At 42.1% G+C, this 18123-nt stretch overlaps 1 long non-coding RNA gene across 1 annotated transcript; it reads left to right on the top strand.

The window, feature by feature from the left end:
• The first annotated feature begins 5446 nt into the window (after positions 1-5446).
• LOC119714529 (uncharacterized) lies at positions 5447-17254 on the top strand. Its single transcript, XR_005261812.2, has 3 exons — positions 5447-5691; positions 5769-5887; positions 15604-17254. It is a non-coding gene; the product is annotated as an uncharacterized lncRNA (long non-coding RNA).
• Positions 17255-18123: the final 869 nt, after the last annotated feature.

The raw sequence follows: 18123 nt of genomic DNA, 5'->3' as shown, positions 1-18123 counted from the left end.
CCTTCATCCATTGTGCCTCCAGAACGAAGAACTTGCCAGAATGCCAGACTGGAATCACATGAGCCACAGTCAAGGCTGAACACAGCCCTGGGGAGAAGCCTCCTTGTACTGAATCCTAGGTGAAAAGTCCTAAACGCCTGTAGGGAAAAGAAGGAGGTGGTTTGAAGAGATGAAATGGAAAATGACTTCAGGGTCTAGAGGAAAGAAAGTCAGGCAGGGCTGAGAAAAAGAGCAAAAAATGAGTTGTGGAGAAGTGGGGTGTTAAGGGGAAGCCACAGGTAAAAAAAAAAAAAGAAACACAATTGCAGTACCAAGCCCTCTGAAAGTCCTTGTAACTCACCATAGTGTTATGAAGGGCATTCCCTCTGTCCTCTGTCGCTGCAAACTCTGTAGCTGACTGGTATCCTGTCCTTTGGGCAGTTCATCTGGGGAAGAGAAGGACCATATATTGCAATATCAGTTATTACCCTGAGAATACAATGCTTATCCCCATGAAAATAAAATAATAATAATAATAATAATAATAATAATAATAATAATAATAATAATAATAATAATAAAGTACCATTAAGGACTTTTGAAAAAGAGTTTTGTTAATTTTAAGAACTCCAAACAAGGGATGTGCATGTCGGGAAATGACATGCAAAGAGAACTAAAACTAAAACGACCCATTTCTCTACAGAGACGTCCTTATAAATAGAGTCTCCATGCTAAGAGCAGTGGCGAGCATGAGTTAAAGGGCTGCTGAGGTTATAACGCCGGGTTTACAATGTGCTCGGTTATTATTTCACAGCAAAGGAGACAGCCCTGCCTGTGATTGTCCCTTGCTGGCTTCTTGGCTGAGCAGCTCAGCTGTGTCAAGACCGCATCTGCAGGGCGAGGGGAGCAGCAATTAACGCGCCAGGCAGGACCAAACGCGAAGCGGCGCATCCCGCAAAAACCACTGAGACCGGGAGCTGCTCGTTCGCCTCCAGGAGTGCCCGTTCACGTAAGCTGCTTCTCCGTAAGTTTAACAACGGGGACGACAAAACCACCTTTTGTTTTCCGCGGCACCTTCGACCCCTGCCACGCTCCCACGGTCCGCGAGCGGAGCGGGGCGTGCGGGGGGACCCGGCCCCGCACGGAGCCCACCCTGCGCCGCCAAGCGCCCCCTTCCCCGCCGACCCCCGCCGCGAAATGCGCTCGTTAATCATTATCTGGCTCTCCTTGCCTGCGTTTGAACGTCTGAAGCGAAAAAAAAAAAAAAAAAAAAAAAAAAATCACCTTTCATTTAGCCCGGAGAGGACTGCAGTAGGGAAAAAAAAAAAAAAAAAAAAAAAAAAAACAGGAAAGAAACTTCGAGCCTATAGTGCTATGGTATGGCAGAATTTTTTTAAGCAAGGGGCTTTGGAGGCAATTAAAAAAAAAAAAAGTGTTTAAGTGTGCACGAACAGAGAGAACCACTTAATTAAAAGCATGAAAAGAGGACGAAAGACCACACTCGTTCCTGCTTTTTGGTAACATATGCCTATCCTATAATTGCCTGTAAATAGCCACCGCAACAGCAACTCAGATTAGTGGCTTTCTGGGCGAGGTATGGAAACTCTGACGACTTTAGCTGTCGAAAGCTTACGTGAACTTTTACTGTACCAAGTAAAAAAAAAAAAGAAAAAAAAAAAACTATATAAACGCTGGCTCGCAGCGATATTTTTCCAATTATCACCTTGGCAAGATACAGTTCCCTGCTTCCAAAGCCGAGCTCTGCCTCTCCAGCACGGGTTTTGCACTCTCCCGAGCCGGCTCCCCTTCCCTCCCTCCTTCTCCCCAGCTTTCCATGGGTTTATACGAATCTCCCACAAAAATGCCCCCGGGTCTCTCCTCGCGGTGCTCGGCGCTGCCGGGCGGCGGGGCTGTGTCGGAGCCCACCCGCATCCCCCGGGGCACCAGCGAGCCAGGGGGCAGCGGCAGCCGCTCCCCCCTGTCCTCCAGACGGGCTCGCAACCCTCTGTGAGAGGTAGCCCCCCGCCCAGCGCCTCGCTGAGATGCCGCACAGTTGAGGAGAGGGCTGCGGAGCGGACCCTGGGGATAGGGGGACAAGGAGAGGGTCCCCTGGACAGCGGCGGGGTCCGTGGAGCAGCTTTCCGGGGGAAATCCCGGGGAAATCCGGGGGAAATCCGGGGGAAATCCTCGCCCCCTGGCACCGGTGTCTCCTCCGACGTCCTGGGAGTAGTGCTTTGGGCGCACCACGGTCGTGCCTTCCCGGATCACAAGGTTTTCCGAGGGGGACTAACCGGGAGATGGGAATTTGCAGCGAGTGGTGCATGTAGCACACCGTTGTATGACATTAAAAAGCACCAGATTAGGTGGCTACATAGACAGCTTGTTTCGGGCACGAGTATAAGCACGCTAAACTGGAACAAATTCCTCCCTCCCCCGAGTGCCACGGATGCTCGGGAAAACATTTGCTCCTGGAAATTCATCGCCTTCTTCCCTGTAAGGGCTCCGTCAGGTTGTCAAAAGGCACCCACGGGGCATTCCCTCTGTGTGTGCAGCACCGGGCAGATCTCGGAGCTCAGGAGCATGCAGACCTCATCTAGTCCATCTGGCCGTGAAAATCTGTTCTTAAATACGCGTGTGTTTTTGCAAGACGGGGTTTTGCATTACCTGTTGACTGGGGACACGTATACAGAGGAAGCTTTCGATATAATGTTGTTTTCGCTCACAGTAAATCCCATATGTTGCAGACAAATTCTTACCAGCTGGGAGGGCCAGAGCAGTAAAATCCAGTAATTCTGTTTCATCATAAATCAAGTTTATGAACTGTAGTACAAGGTATATAACTCTGGAAGTTGCTCTCTTTAGTGGTAAAAGGCTGCTGAAATGTTCGACAGTGGCATTGTCAAATTCCCTTTTCCACCTAAAACTTGACACAGGATAATTCTTACAGCGATCAGCGTCTCTTGCTTAATCTGGGAGAAAACCTCCTGGCAAAAACTGCATTAGACGAATAGAAAAGTAAAACTCTGAGTGTAACATGTAGAATAAAGTCCCCGGGCGCGGACGCTGCAGTCAGCCTACATTTCTTTTTTGCCCATTTGTTACCAAATGTGTGCAGGCGGCTGGCCGTGGCGGGCTGCCACACAGCTATAGCCAAAGAGTAAGTAACCTCGCTCAAAAAGAAAATGTAAAAATACCCGCTCGAATTTCGTTATAAAGGGGTCTTTCCCCTGTCTCTGTACTTGCGATGTGTAAAACAATTTCGGAAGAGAATTATGCCTGCACAGTATCTTCCAGACAAATCTCAACACAATGTACGTGGTATTTCCTCCTCGCTATTAATTTCTTAGTGACTGATTCTGAAGCTTTTTAGAAAAAGAAGGACTGCAGGAACAAACCCGTGCTGTCCTCTCACTTGTGCTCGCAGACTCTGGAGCAGACTGGGACGAGTTGTGCCTCTCGTTCGATCTCTGGATTAGCATCTACACCGAAGTTAAACACGTCTTGTTTGGGGTTTGATCCTGCATTAGGAAGGTTGGGGAGGTTATCCAGGAGTTTCTGGAGAATTGTAATTTGGCACATTGTTTGCTCTTGTGTTTTTCATGGCTGTATTTATGATTCTAGGAATTTTTCAGAACGAAATACGATCTTTAACAACACCCCGAAGATTATATTATCATCGTTTCAACCACGGTTATTGCGACTACCACCAATAAAACCAGCCCAGCAGCGCACAACGCCGCGGTGCTACAAGATAATAGAAGTTTTCTGTAGACTTCCCCGAGTCCCGGCAGACAGGGTAGGGTCTCTATCGGGGCTCTGCAGCTTGTCAAAACTTGTCAAATCAAAGGAACTGAAAGTGGGGAGGCAAGGGACTGGGATTTTGCAGTGTAACCGTGGAGCTGGGCTGGAGGTACTGGGTTTGCCCATGCCAACGCGCTGGTGAGGCTTCGGCGGGCATTTCGGCTAGGAAACACCGCGGTTAGGTTGCCGACTTCTGTCCACAAAATTACCCTAAAGATTCTCGTGTGAAACAGCTGTCAAGATTTTACCCCTGGGGAAAAGAAAAAAGAAACCACACGCCACACACCCACTCACCCACACACCGCATTTGAATGACAACCTGTTTTATGCTGGGGACCCCCGGAACTCTCAAAGAGGTGTCTCTTGCGTTTGAACTAGTTTAGAGATCCTTTAACTTAATTATTGTTCTCTTTAATAATTGTTCTTTTTTTTCCCTCCCGAGATTTATTCACAGAAGAAGCCCCACAGATATCCCCAGCCGCCTTGGGAAAGCACAGAGGCGTGCCGCCTCTCTCCCGGTGAGGCTTGGCTCGCACTTTTACGTCGTGGTGTGCTTGTTTTAAGGTTTCTACATCCCAACCCGCCCTCGGTATTTCTGTGCAGCGGAGGAAAAAGGAAAAGAAAAAGACCACCGCCGACCCACAGCCCCGCGGCTGCTCTCGCCCCACAGCCTGGTGCTGCGCCCGCGGCGCGGGGGCGAGCGGAGCTCTGATGTGGGCAGAGCTTGCTCTGTGCTTGGGAGCTACGGCGCCTTTCTTTCTTTTATTTTTTTTTCTTTTTTTTTTTCTTTAAATTTTTCTTTTTTTTTTTTTCTTTAATTTTTTTCTTTTTTTTTTCTTTATTTTTTCCTTTATTATTATTTTTTCTTTATTATTATTTTCCTTTATTATTTTTATTAACGCGCTTATGTGACTGGAAATATATATCAAAATTCTTTATGTAGGGCACTAAGTGTATGTGTATATTTAGGCTAGCTGCTGAAGAAGTCCAGGACAAGCAGGAAGAGAGCTGCTCTCCTCTCTGAGGTCGGCGTGGCACTGTAAAACACGACGGGGAGAGTAAAAACTCCGCAATCCGCTTCATCCCTCGGTGCGCTCTGAAGTCAGCCGGCTTCTGGGTGTCTGGGATTTTACAGAGACATAACAGTTTAATTTTTTTATTTTACTATTATTTTCTTAACCGAAGCGAGCTCTAGCGGCGTGGTGTGCCGAGCTGCGATCAGACCCATTACCTTTACCACACAAATACGATATTTTTTTTTAGCGCGAAGGTTCAGCTCGCCCGATCGAGCCTGCCCTAATGCGAGGCAGAAGAAGCAGGAGACAGGACCGGGCAGAAGACAGGAGGCGGCCGGGAAGCGCTTTATTAGATAAGTGTATTAATCTGGATCCCAGCTGTATTTGCAGCGTTTTCCAAGATTCCTTTCTTGTCGGATGTGGGCTCCCCTAATTAATCACTCATGCCGTTGTATACATTACAGCTCAAGAGTGTAATTTTAGTCAGCCGTTTTTGAAGCGCTCCGCTCTCCCCATCTGATGTGCATTTGCCCGCTCGGCGCGGGCCGGGGCTCACACACCGCCGCTCCCCTCGCCTCGCCCCCTCCGCCCGGGGCAGCTCCGCCGGGGCTCCCTCCGGGGAGCCGGAGGCGGCCGAGGGCCCTCGGTGCGCCCGTTACGGCCGTTACGGCCGTTGGGGCAACGGCAGCGCCGCCCCGCCGCTGAGGCGGAGCCCGCCTGTGGGGGCGCGGCCATGGCGGGGCGGCTCCGCCTGAGGAGAGGCGGGCGTGAGGCGAGGCGAGCCCGCCCCGCTGCGCTGCCGGCGGCTGGGGACGTCTCACCTCATCTGTCACCAGTTCTGCTCGCCTGCCCAGCTGTCAAAACAGGGGGTGTCTTTTTCATTCCAGCTCACAAAGTACCAAAGGGGAACGGGGCTTTAATGCCTGTGTTTGGACACAAGCAATTATCCCTAATTATTGTTTTTCTTTTCAGCCTGCCCGTCCCGCTGGAGAGCCAGCAGATGAGCATGCCCTAATCCTCCCCAGTCGGCTGATCTCAGTGGGTTTTGCGGGACAAGCCGGGCGAGAAGGCTCCGTGGCTTTCATCTCGATGTGAGTTTTGAACTGATTGAAACTCGTTGCGATGGGAGAATTAACCTCGGAGCCCAGGCTTTCAATGGCCCCTGATAAGAGATTATACGTGTTGATGGCAAGCTTTTCTTGGCAAAATGTTTTCAAAGGGCTCGGAGCTGTTAAATCAAAGCACTATTGAATTGGTGGTAGGCCCCTTTAGAGCTCTCCCTCCTTCTTCATTCCCTGGTGCTATGTGTTGGTAATTACTGGCAGGGGTGGGAGAAGGGAAACAGAAAATCCTCTCGGAGATACACACCCATGCGCACCAGGGTGATGAGCAGCGTTGGCCAGAGAACCACAGGGAAGCCAGAGGAAACTTCTCTTAATCCCACGGAGGAAAACTGCCTAGATGCTCAGGCCAGCACAAGATAAATCCTGTTCTGCTGCCAGTCTCCTTTCACATGCCTGCTTCTTGCTTTCGCAGGGCTGCAGTAGCAATCCAAGGATCTGTGCTTCAGTGTTATTTCCTCCATAATTCACCCTTATTAAAAATTTATGTAAGAAAAAAAAAATCACAGAAAAGCTAGAGAGGCTATGTGGATCTTTCAGCTATGAATATCCATGTGGATGACAAAAGCTAGGTAATACTTAAGATGTGCATCAACCTTGACGAGACTGCTTTAACCAGAGTTTCCTTATTCTCTGTCTGTCTGAAGTTTGTGTACTGAAATTACACATCTCAGTAACGAGTCACCATAACTGTGAACTTTGGATCACATTTGGTTGAGTATTTTCTCTTCCACTGTCTGAGAAAGGGGGACATTGAAAAAGCCTGTGGGCCAAAGCAAAAGCTGTCTGCTCTCAACCAGAGAATCTCTGTGCACTGATTCACCTGGATTTTGTAAATGAAAGTGTGTCTCTTCCGAGACAGTTTAGGGGTCACAGGGTATGGTTCTGATCTTAATTGTGGAAGGCTAACGCCTAACAGAAGAAAAAAGAAAAAAAAAAAAAAAAGGAGAAAAAAAAAAAAAAGGAAAAATGAAGAGGAAATACATATTTTCTACCAGACAGACAATCCACCTCAAGAGAAATGCTTACAAGAATGAGGCACTCACCACAGAAAGCTGTTGAGCTGGAAAAAGAACAATGTTCAGCTCTACTCTGGAGTCTGTTGGCAGGCAAAGAGATGTGTTTGGGTGGGCCAAACCTCTGTTATATGGATATTACTCAGGACTTAAGGACATTCTTATTAAAATAACATTCTGGTTCGATGGTGAGGGAAGTAAATTATTGATATCCACTTCCAGAAACATATGAACACAAAAAGTCTGCTAGAGCTGCTAACAGTAAAATTCACCCTGTCCAATACTGTAGCTTTGCATTGGTAGTGAAGAGGCAGTGGGAGCAGCAGCAGTATGGCAATCATAAAACTGCAGCAGAGCAGGGCAGGGTGATGGAAGCTGGCGTCAGGCAGTGCATGAGTGGAGAGAAATTAATCTGAGGAAGGTGCTTGTTCAGGAAGTCCTTCCACCAAATCCATCAAGAATAGCACTGCAGAGCCAGAACTCCTTTGCAGGTCTGCTTGCCTGGCCCCCATGTGTGTTCACTTGGAGGGCTTGATGGGAGAACACCTGGAAAATAACTTGGAGAGAAGAGATCGGCCTGGCCAGAAGCTGGGCTGCTGTAAGCCTCAACAGCGATGCAGGCACTACAGCTAGATGTCTCAGCAGACGCTCCCAGCTGTAGGAGGAGGCCTGGGTTCAGGTCGATTGGAAGTGTGCACTGAGTGCTGCTAATCACACTACTTGCGTAGCTAGTTTTTCAGATTGATATTTTATTATGTTTGCCATTTTTTTCCAATTATATCACACGTATCTGAAGTCTTTTGTTTAAAATGGGGAGATGTTTTTGGTTTTAGACTGCTCTGCTGCTGTCTTTGGTTCCCAGCTCCTGATCCAAGATTGAGCCAATGTAATTTACCGAAACCTCCAAGGCCTTGAGCTTAGCCACTTTTAATCCCTATAGGTATTTGCCAGAAGAGAAACTTGCCATCTTTTTTTTTTTTTTAATTTATTTAAAAACTTGAGCTACAGTTACTAAAATATTATGATTAAACTGAAAGCAATTGCACAGGCAGTGTGAATGCCAGAACAGTAACCTTTATTTTTTAAGTATAATTAAATTGCCACCAAAATCCCAGTTTTGGGGGATCCAAATGTTTTCTTACAAAACCACTCAACTTGTACCATATCAATAATATTTCCTGCCAACAGATCATTTAGTCGGAGGCTTGGTAGTAATTAGAAAATTTGTTTTTGAGACTATTTTTGTTTTTCATTTGTTTTTGTTAAATGGTATCTCAACAACAACCGGAATGGCAAAATGCATGTTTTGGCTTATTCAGTGCCTACTGTTGACTGGGCCTGTGAGTGCTGTGGGGAAGCTGGGAAGAATAATTACAATTTTACTTGTTCTGACTGTTTGGATTGTTAGAATGTTCTGCAATAGATCGTAGAGAGTTCACAAGCTGTGCAGAGTCTCAGCAGAATTTGTACATTGTACAGGACCTCTTCTTTGGTGAAGTGCCTGAATTGTCACTAAACTGTTGCAAAGCTTGTCAGGAAGAGTGTACCTGCAGAGTTTATACTCTCCACAGAAGCAAACAGCTGCAATGTGGATTTTATAGCTTACAGAGGATGAAAGAAACCTGCAATAGTTATAGTGTATAGTATAGAGTGGCTTTATATATATTTGGCAACTCTGAATAGACATCTGGGGCCAAGGCTGTTTCATTAGTCATTGCTACTTCAGAAATGCCTGCAAGTCCTGTACAGTTAGAAAGTTTGCCACATAAAACAGTGTGTGTCCAATTTATAAAATTAAAGAGATGGTTTCAGTCCCAAAGACCTTAAAATTTATATATTCAGTGAGAAGTGGCAGTTGTATCCAACAAACATATGGTGGAAACGTGGTATAACAGCTATACCTTTATCAGTCCCAGAGGCAGCTGCAGCACACCAGCTCTCAGCCATGGTCACAGATGGACATCTGAGACAGAGGTTGTCTCTTTCACCAGAGGAGAGAGACCCACAGTATCTACAACACAGACAGAGCTTCTGAGGTTCTTGGGAACAGAAAAATATTTTGGGTCAGTAGCTTCTGTGGAAGACTTAAATCATTTTTAGCTATAAGTCAGTTCTGCTTTTGAGCTCTCATTTTTAGTAAGTAGGTTCTTTTTTGAAGGTAGAGTATTTGTAGTGCTATTACTTGTTCAAGGAAAATGTCATTAGAGAAGATTGTTACATTTCTGTTTAGTGTGATGCATTGCAGTGGAGTTTGAAAAAAAAAAAGAGAGAGAGAAAAAAGAAGAAAGGAAAAAAGGAAATACAGAGAAGGAAGGAAGGAAGAAAGGATGGGAAGGAAGGATGGAGGGAGGAAACAAGGGAGGGAAAGACAGAAAGAAAGAGAAAGAGAGAAAAAGAGGAAGGAAGGAAGGAAGGAAGGAAGGAAGGAAGGAAGGAAGGAAGGAAGGAAGGAAGGAAGGAAGGAAGGAAGGAAGGAAGGAAGGAAGGAAGGAAGGAAGGAAGGAAGGAAGGAAGGAAGGAAGGAAGGAAGGAAGGGAGAGAGAGAGAGAGAGAGAAAGAGAGAAGGAGAGAAAGAAAGAGAGAAGGAGAGAAGGAGACAAGGAGAGAAAGAAAGAAAGAAAGAAAGAAAGAAAGAAAGAAAGAAAGAAGGAAGGAAGGAAGGAAGGAAGGAAGGAAGGAAGGAAGGAAGGAAGGAAGGAAGGAAGGAAGGAAGGAAGGAAGGAAGGAAGGAAGGAAGGAAGGAAGGAAGGAAGGAAGGAAGGAAGGAAAGAAAGAAAGAAAGAAAGAAAGAAAGAAAGAAAGAAAGAAAGAAAGAAAGAAAGAAAGAAAGAAAGAAAGAAAGAAAGAAAGAAAGAAAGAAAGAAAGAAAGAAAGAAAGAAAGAAAGAAAGAAAGAAAGAAAGAAAGAAAGAAAGAAAGAAAGAAGATAAAGAAAATCTGCAAGCACAAGATGAGTTCTGTGCAGACCACCCCCATCATCCCACCCCACAGCCATTTTTTTTCTGGTTTATAAGAGCCAAAGGCAAAAATACCCCACCCAACAACAGGTTCCGTAAGCCACAGAGAAGAAATTGCGAGTCATTACATGCAAATACTGCAAGGGAAAGAAATGGTGGGCAGCTGAGTTTAAGGATGTTAAAACGCAGGCAAAGACAAGTTGAGAGTCACAACTGTTGTTAGTGGATTCAGACATTACTCGGTGGCTGACAGATCTTTTGTTGACACCTCTGGATATTTAGTTAACTCTGGCCCACTCTCCATGGGTTATCTTGCTAGTATACAGAGTAATGTGTGCAGAATCAAGTATTCGTTGCAGGGGCAGAAACATGCTTTAATTCACTTTTCTGCTTCCTATATCCATTTCATAACTGAATCTTTCTTCAGAATCTTTTTCTTAATGTCCTGTAGCTATAGCTCAATTAAATCCATTATATTCATTTATTATTTTTTGCAAACTGTTTCTCTCATCCTACTGTTGCTGTGTTAAATAGTTCTTTAAATAGTACCTAAAAACAATAACAACAACAAAAAAAATAATAAAAAAACAAACAAACAAACAAAAAACACTCTAAATACATGGTTCCTAAAAAATCAAATCTCTTTTGATTTTTTTGATTTTTCTCTCACTGGAAAGAATATACTCATTTCCCGTCTCAAAGCTACAAAATCTTCTGCAAAACTTGCCATTTACCCCCAAAACAATATTATAGCTGGCCTACACAGATCCTTCAGACTCTCTTGTACATACAAATGCAGAACTCATACCAACTCATGACCTTCCACACTGGACCTGTGTACACAGATGTACACTGACACAAGTACTTAAAGGATTTCTTTAAAGGGATCTTGCTGGTTGGCTGATGTTTCGAATATTTTGTCACCACAAGGGCCTTTGCTTTCTTAGCAATGCATTCAAACCCATTCATTGATGAGCAGGTACACAGCCTATTCTTGTTTAAAAGCTGGGAGGATGACAAACCTCTCAATCTAAAATAAGCAAGACTGTACAAGACTGTAGGAAGACTGTATACTGTAGGAGACTTCTTCCTTTTTCTTTTTTCTTTTTTTTTTTTTTTGAATGGACAATATTTATTGAATATTTATTGAACAGTTTGTCTTAATTCTGATATTTAATTTCCATCCTTTTTATTTTTGTTTTGATAGCCCTCCTTGATCTCTCTCTACCCCACATCTTTAAAGTACCCATGTAAATTTCCCTGGGTATGCATTAAAGCAGAACAGGATTCCTTGTTTGAGAACACAGACATGGCAAGCGGATGGCTGAATGAGTGCAAGTGGGGCTGGATTTTGCAAGCTTGTGCAGCTAGCTGGAGACAGGCAAAGAAATGCATTTTTACATGCAATTATCATGGCACAGCTTTGAAGCTAAGATGATGGCTATGCCTTGTCTTTTATACCCATGGAGGTGAGAACCTAGACAGAAATAAGGGAAGAGGTTGTAGGCATCAAACTTTCTTACATTATAACATAGCTCAAAAACATAGGCATATTGGAAAACAATGGCTTTCTAGCAGAGTGACCAGTTTGCAGCTCACAAACTCTGTGTAGTCTGCAAGCAGCAAGTGCAGCTCCCATGCCTCATAATCAGTGACTAACTGTGTCTATCCCAAATCCCCAGTAAACTGCAATACCATAGGGTTTGAAGAGCCCAGAAGCACCAGGTCATCTTGTGCTGCAGCTTCATATGCAGCCTTGCCATCTCTCCCAGCAGAGCAGCCTTTTGCATATCTCAGGTGCTGCGTTTCCCTCTCTTCAGAGGCACGGAAGTGTGTGATACACATCTTTCAGCTCTCAGTCCCTGAAGACGGTGCCATACTAATTGTAGTATGAGATGCTGCTCGTGGCTGGCCTAAAGATTATAGCACAGGGTTAGGAGGCCTGTCACTCTGTGACATAACGTGAACTTTGACTTTCTTATAAAAATGCAGCAATCCATACTCCCTGCAGAAAAGCAAGGGATAGAGTCTCAATATGCCTGCCAAATTACGCTGCTTCTTGAGAGCACCAGCCCAGACTTGAGTCTAGCCTCCAGCTGCGGCCAACTTCTGAGACAAGGGAAAATGACAACCTTCCCAGACAGAATAGAGTAGCTGCAGAATCCACTAAGGTAGAAATACCTTGTTTTCACATTGCAGGCCTCTAGCCAAAGCTGTAGCACATGACATCTATCTTCAGTGGAGTTTGGTTAAATCTTTTCAATGCATTATATATTTCAGATGCTTTCATTTGAAATACCAATGAGTAATATAATTTCATAACAAGGATATAGTTAATAAGAAATATTTATACAAGTTAATTTTAACTAATATGCATAACTGTTATTTATGTGTGTCATGTTTAACTTACCTCAAGATGAGGAAACACTTTCCTCATTTTTAATAGTCCATAACCCATAAAGAAATGCCCAAGTACAGTGATAATGATAGTTTTAAGACTGCAAAACCGGTGCTCATTGATCTATAGGACTGGGAAAGTAAAACTTTTCCTGTTTTCCAGTAGGGAATTATTCACACAATTGCATTTTTCCTATTTAAATTTTCAGTCTTTAACCTCAGTGTCCAATAAATATTTTTGTAGAAACATGACAATGGAACCCTAAGACACAACTATAGCTAATTGGATGAATAATCACAAAATAATTCATGGGATGAATGTTTCCCTTTTATCTCAATTTTATCGGAATTATTTTAGCAGATGTCGGCATCTTAAATGCAGTTGTTATTAGAAGTGGTTGAGCATGTCTTGAGAAATAATTGTTGAACTTCAAGACATTTATGATCAGCTACAGTGATGATGTGCTGTAGATTAGAACCTAGAAAGCAGATTATTGCAGGCATGCTCAGTTTACAGATGTAGCTGTGTTAGTTTTTGGTGTCCTAGGGAAAAGTATTCTAAGATATTGAAACCAGCTGCTTCTCTTGTTAGTGCACCGGATGCTTATCTTCTTGCTCTATATATCAAAATATCAGTGTCAAAATTTGCCATTACTGCATGAACTGCAGACACTTTGATCTAAAGATAAGATAAGATGGTTCAGTCTGTATTAAGTAGCAGCTGCCCTTAGTGTATTTAAAAATGCAATAAAGTAGAATATTTTGATTATTTTTCTCTAAACACATGACAAGCATGAAATAAAGCAAATTAAGGAAAGCAATAGGACAGTCAACAAATCAACAAATTATCTTAAAATACCAAATGAATTTTTAGAAATTATTTTGATCTAAATATTTTTCCATTTGTAAAAATCTCAGTCTCAGGGGATTTTATATATATACATATATACAAATGTAATTCCGTGGAAACAAAATTCAAAGTGTCATTATAACCTTCAAACTGTAAATTCTGAGTGTCAGCTCACTGCAAATGTTGCTTTGACCCTGTGAAACCTTTGAGATAATTACCAAAACATAAGGTGTAAGATTCAGGAAATATGGAGAACTTTTGAAATGCATCTCTGAAATGACAATGGATCCTCTAAAAATGGGTTTGTAATTTGAGCAAAGTGAGGAGTGGAAAAAGCATGAAAATGAGAGAGGAGGTAGGTGGCAACTAAACTTACATGCAAAAGAAGTGGTATCCATCATTTATTTGAGAATTGAAGAAGTATTTCACACACCTGTATGTTTTGTGGCAGAGGTGGCTCACAATAATTAGAGATCTTGGTGATTCTTTTCTGAGAATGACTACAAAACTGCTGCTCCAAATGCACTTGTTTGACAAAATGCATGAAGCCATTTATCACAGATTGAACTCCCAGATGCCCTCAATACCATCTCCAGTCACCAAAAGTGATTGCAAACCTCCCCTGGGTCAAAGAAAGGCCCATTAGAAGCATTGCTCTCCTACCCATCTGCTGAAACTGTTACTGGGGCAGCTAATTATGTTTCACTCTTTCACTTCCAGAACCAAACACATCTCTCAGTGTCTAGATCATTGATTACACTAGCTGGAAATATTTGCTGTAATCATAGATAGTGAATTTCATCCTTAAAACAGAGAGAATAAGCTTTCCACTTCTTTTTTACTTTGTAAAACTGTTTAGAACTGGGGAGAAAACAGGGACAGCAAATGTACTGCAGGTAAAATGTCTAACTATAGCTTATAATAAATTTTGCGTTCTTGATAGAATTATACTTACATTTCATTTTCATGCCGTGCCATTGATACAGTGTCTGAACATGTCAAGTGCAAAGTCAGCACTTTTTAATCTCTTCAGTACATATTGTGCTGTGTATGGAAATGGGAAAATACTTTTCTGTACTGAGAAATTATTAGTCTTTAGTTAAAATGGATTTAGTAGGAAGCAGTGGCTGGGTTGAAAAAAAAAAATTGCAGTGCTGGGCTGCACTAAGTGAGATTCAGCAAGCAGCAAGCACTCTTCTCTCAGTATCAGAAGTCAATACTCCTGAAGTGTGATAGAGCCATCTGGCACAAAGGTACCTGGATACACATGTCCCACCAAAAGGGAGTTGCACAAAAATCTTGCAGAAGATGGGCTATCTTTGGCTAAAATAGATCAATAAGACTGTGATCACTGCTTATTGAAGCTGGGAAGACAACTTTTTAAAGGATGGAAAGAGTTCTCCAGATGGTCCAGACAGATTTGTGTTGAATTCTTGTCTGCTATTCTGCCTCTCTGCTCTTCTCTTCTTTCAGCTTGTTACAGCACACATACCCTTTCTGCCCCAAACTTTTCTAAACAGATATAACTCATTTTGTTTCATCCAGTAACATATTGTATGCTGATCAAAGTAATTTAATTAGTCAATGTTCTGCTAATTGTTTTGGAAAGATGTTTAAAAGAAGGCAAGCTATTTTTGTGTATATTTCATTAGGATGTCATCCTAACCCACCCCATGTTCTGCGTAATGATAAGGTCAATTAACTTTTATCCCAAATATATTTATTGTCTGACAGCCAGTTGTGAGTATTGATCATGTGCTAGTTACTGAAGTATATTATATTAGATTATTATAATTACAGGGCTATTTCCAAATTTTTCCCTTCCTTGTTTAGTGGCATATTGCAACGGACAGCAGCAATAGGGAGATCACTGCTGTGCACAAAGAAAGTGTTCCAGAAATGTAGTGATTTCTGTAGCATGTGTCATCAGTAGTAAATTGGCGGTATGAAAAGTGTGCTGGGGAAGCTCTTCTAGGGAATTACAACAGCCACAAATGAGCAAGGAAGAGTAGCAGTAAAGCTACATCACTGACAATCAGCTGTTGGATACAGCTTAAACTATTAACAAGTATTTCTGCTGTTATTGTACATGTTAACCTTCATGACCTTCACAACAGCCTTTTATCAGCAAGAATACAGCTGGCTGGCCCAGCTGACTGTACGTTAGGAATAATTAACCTTAGTTATGAAAGCATTGCTTGCATACTTTTCAAAATGCAAACTTGAAAGAAGACAATGTTCTAAACACAGTTTCATCCAGCAGAAATTAGTACAAACATAATACATTTTCCTCAGTGGAGGTTGTCCATAGGAGTCCTGTAAGTAAATTCAGAGAATAACATTATTTGCAAGAAATACATTTCTCAGCTCTTTTCATATTGTTATACTATCCTTGGACAAAGAAAAGTAAGTGGTGGGATGCAATATGAGTTTTCTGATCTTTTTTCTTTGGGTTCTTTTTTATTAGGAGCAATTTCAGCTTATGGAAAACATCCACGTGGAGACAACATGGAACCAGAAATTCTCTGAAGTCATTATCATCGGAAAAGGTCTTAAACCAGAATAATACATTCAGATAAGCCTCCTCTCTTTCTCAGAAAGATATTCTCTTTGGATTCATAAAGCTGTTATTTTCTTTTTATTGCCTCTCCCATAGTTTTGTTGATGGTTTGGTTTTGCATCATCTGATGGAGTTTTAAGCAAACTAATGGAAAAGGGCAAGATAACAAAGACAATTTTTTCTAGGAAGAAAATTTTATGTACCTTTCCCAATATTCTATTGCTTTAAGTTAAACTTAAACTTAAATATTATATGTGATGCTCTTGAAGTTCTTCCAGACAAAACTAGAGAAGATCCTGAGGATTGCTCGTAAATGCTTTTTCTGCATTGTGTCAGAAGTGGCTGAAGCAATTTAGTTACAGTGTACAAGCGCCAGAACCTTTATGGTGTTGGAAAGTTGCTTTTCATGAGCTGGGTGGCCAAAAATGTGCTAAGGTTGGCCCCACTTCACTTAGAGATGACTCCAGATTAAGAACATAGGAGAACCATAATTTGTTTGAAATGCTTGCGTAGACTCCTGTTGGATCTTCAGACATCACTTCTGACATCCTGAGATCTGAAATGCTTAGTTGCAGACAAAACCTGCTCACAATAAGCTAATGAAAAACTTGTTGAATGGGAAGAGGATTGCTACATAGCTCCAAAGATAAGTGTAGGGAAAACTGAAGGGAAAACTTCTTCACCAAGCAGTTGATCATAGATGTAGTTAATCACACAGGCATATTTTCTTTTCTTATCTGCTGGTATATGTGTGTGTTATCAGCCGTGAAATTGGTTACAGCACTGGAAACAACCACTTTCAGAACAGGCTTTGTATCCTTGCTCTCTCCACAGGAATTTTGAAAATATTTTTTACCTGACCGCTGGCAGGATATTTGTAATACTTTGCCAGCACATCAATAACAATACATATAAAAAGAATTTCAGAATCTTACACCAAATTTTGCCCTTCACTACACTAATATTAATACAGAGAAAAGCTACTGCATTTCTACTTGTGTAACTAAAAGCAGAGTTTTGCCTTAAGCAACATGAGTGCAAATGGCAAGGTATTAAAAACACAGATGTAGAGAGGGAGGTCCATGTGTGGAAATGGTTTATATTAAGAGGCAGTTGCTGAAGCATATGAGAGTTTTAGCCATGCAAGGACCATTTGGCCCAATATTTTTCTTTGTGAGTAGTAGTTTTAAAGAAATCTATCATAAAGATAATTTGTTCTACTTACCTATAAGCGCCTCAGATCACTCCCCCTCTCCTTGCACCCTGGACCAGACCTGAAATCCTGGTTGTCCATATACACAGTTGGGGTTAACAGTGCAGCCATTATTTTTTTCACAGCATCAGGGAATTATTTCTGGTGAATCAGAATGTTGTCGCTTGTGACAAATGGCTGCATAGAATGCATAAACCTTTTATTTTCCCTGCACACTAAAGGCCTGCACAAAATGTCAATGTTTCATTGTAACACCTGCAGAAATTTCTGAAAATAAAGGTTTAGTAAAATATTAATTCAGGTCTCTTCATGTTGAATAAAGATGATAGAAAATATTAAGCAAAATGATTACCCTTTTTCTTTGCCTCCTGGGTACCCTCGACACCTGCCTTCAGCATTGCTAATAACAGACTAATCATAGGTGAGTAATACTCCAATAATAGAGTGATACTCTAATAATAGATGAATAATATGCTTATCTTGTTTTTTGGTTGCCTTTCTGAGACGTAGATCTTGGTCACTGTGGTCAGAGCTTCTGATGCCTTCATCAAAATATTCCTCAGGGTCATGGTTGACTGTGTGGAAAAAAAACATCAAGCATGGAGTTAATGATTGAATCATAACAGACCATTGTTGTAATTCTAAACTTTGCAATTAATTTAATGTTTAATTTTTCTTTTCATGACATTTAAACATTAAGAAAATAATACAATTACTTTTAAGATATCTTGTGCTGTTTCCCCTGTCACAGGACTCTGTACTGTTTCCAATGACTTGGCCATGCTTAAATCTCTGAATAGGTAGAAGTCTCTACATGATTTGTGTGTCTGGAGATTGAATCATTGCTAATGTGTTTTGCACTGAAAGATCCTATTGTGCCTGTGGAGTAGGTGGATCTCCTGTTTTTGTTTACTGCCAGACTGAGTTTGGGTGGCCTCTGGGGAGTGTGTGTTTGTGTGAGTGGACATGTGAAATCAGCAGAGGTCTGGGCATATGCCAGACAACTTCATTTTGGCTTGCTACTAGTACTCTCTACACTAGAAAAACAATAATACATTTGTCTGAAAATTGTACACACCGTAGAGAATATTATTTTATTCATAATAACACAAAATAAATCCAGAGGCTCTTTGATGGTGAAGATGGAGAGGAGGCAGGTCTAGAAGGCAAAAGTAATGCTTCTGTTTGAGTCTTGTTGGCTATACCTTTTTTTA

This window comes from Anas platyrhynchos, chromosome Z (assembly GCF_047663525.1).
Source record: "Anas platyrhynchos isolate ZD024472 breed Pekin duck chromosome Z, IASCAAS_PekinDuck_T2T, whole genome shotgun sequence".
Lineage (NCBI taxonomy): Eukaryota > Metazoa > Chordata > Aves > Anseriformes > Anatidae > Anas > Anas platyrhynchos.
This window is presented reverse-complemented; position numbering and strand designations above follow the sequence as displayed.